Source organism: Falco naumanni, unplaced genomic scaffold (genome assembly GCF_017639655.2).
Source record: "Falco naumanni isolate bFalNau1 unplaced genomic scaffold, bFalNau1.pat scaffold_101_arrow_pat_ctg1, whole genome shotgun sequence".
Lineage (NCBI taxonomy): Eukaryota > Metazoa > Chordata > Aves > Falconiformes > Falconidae > Falco > Falco naumanni.
The window spans coordinates 33,187-34,951 of record NW_024427355.1 but is presented as its reverse complement, the minus strand read 5'-3'; positions in this window follow the sequence as shown (position 1 = coordinate 34,951).

Sequence of the window (1,765 nt, the reverse complement as noted above, 5' to 3'; positions counted from 1 at the left end):
GCAGGATCTGCTGAGGACTCTCTGGGAGACCCTTGTGGGGACCCTCTGGGCATCCCTTCAAGGGGCTCTCCTCTGAAGTGTCCATAGGACCCTCCTGAGAGGGCTCCATGGGGCTCTCTGGCAGCCTGGGTGGGGAAGACCGCTGCCAGCCCACCCTGCTTGCCTTTGGCGTCCAGCAAGGGGGATGTTGCCACCCTCTGCCAGGAGGGGTTGGTGTCCTCCTGCATTGCGGCCACCACTTGGTCCTTGGGACAGTTGCCCTCCATCATGCACTCCAAGAGGTCAGGGATCCTGTTGAGGGTGGTGGTCAAGACAGGGACATCAGGGACACCACGGTCGGTGTCCTCGCTGTCCCCCAGCCCTGCCGCCAGCGATTGCTCCTTGGAGCAGCCACCCTTTGCCACTTACTCTGAGAACTCCGGGAACTTGTTGAGGAGGGTGGTCAAGCAGGAGCCGCTGAGAACTTCAGGGAGCTCCAGGATGCTGTCGAGCCAGGCGAGCGGGTCACTGCTGTCCATGGCGGACGAATGCTCATCCTGAAACTGCAGGTTGTCCTCTGCCAGCTCAGGAAAGGCCTCGTTGAAGGCATCTGGCCCCAGCTCGGGCAGGTCCAGGAGATTCTCTGGGCTTGGCGGAGTGGTCACCACTTCTGAAAAAGCAAACGAAGCCAAGCCACCCCCAGGGTGATGCAAGCCTTCCTTGGTGCAGGTCACCCCTATGGGCTCTGCCACCCTGCAGACCTCACCTTGGTGCTTGGTCCTGCTTCTGCCAGAGAGCATATCCAGGGCGGGCTGGCAGGGGGTGGCAGCAGGGACACCATCCTCACTGGCCACCACGTCGTTGTTAAAGGCCTCCAACAGCTTCTGGGCGCTGCCAGGATGGGTGCGGAGCACAGGGGAGACCTGCACGCGATGCTGAGCCGCAGGGTGTTGGGGTGGCAGGGGCCCAGCATGGGCAGGGACGTTCAGCACAGTGCAGCCCCTAGGGTAGAGGGGCTGCCCCTGGCCCACGTCCCATGGGCCCAGCCCCACTGGCTGGTGGGGCACAAGTGTCCCCATCACCACTTGCTGTCCCCAGCCATAGGCAGGGGGACAAGGAGCAGGCAGAGGGGGCAGCTGCACACCGCTGGGGAGCTGCAGCACGTGTGGCAGCTGCACGACCTGCCCCGAGTCCCCCAGGGGCCCCTGCACCCCCTGCCAGGTTGCCAGGGCGGGCTGGTGGGTGACAGTGTGGAGCTGGGAAGGCCGAACGGTGATCAGCAGCCCCGGGACAGAGGGCAGCACACCAGCAGTGACCGGTGGCGGCATGGTCAGGGTGGTGAAGCTCATGCCGGGCACCTCTGGTCCTGTCGGCAGCTGGAGGGGGAACCTCTCTGTGGGCAGAAGCGAAGGGGGGTGATGGGGTGAGATGCTGGCCGGCACAGCTGGTTGGGGGTTACCCGGAGGGCAGGAGCACCACGAGGAGCGTGCTGCTCTGTGCCGCGGCAGTTGGCCAGCGTGGCATTTGTTGGGGCAAACAGTGTTCTGGGGTTCCGTCTCCATGGCGATCATTCTGCCAGCACCTGGGTCAGCCAGCGTTGTGATGGTTTGACTTTTAATGACAGAACAACTTCCCAACTCAATGGTTTCCCATGCTGCTGATGCTTTCCTGCCCTCAGTGCTGATCTCCCACCCCCACCATAGTTTCCCATCACAACTGTTTTTTGGTTTGGGAGTTGAGTTTCATGTCAAAGGGGAGTTTTCACCTAAATTTCTGTTGATGTCAG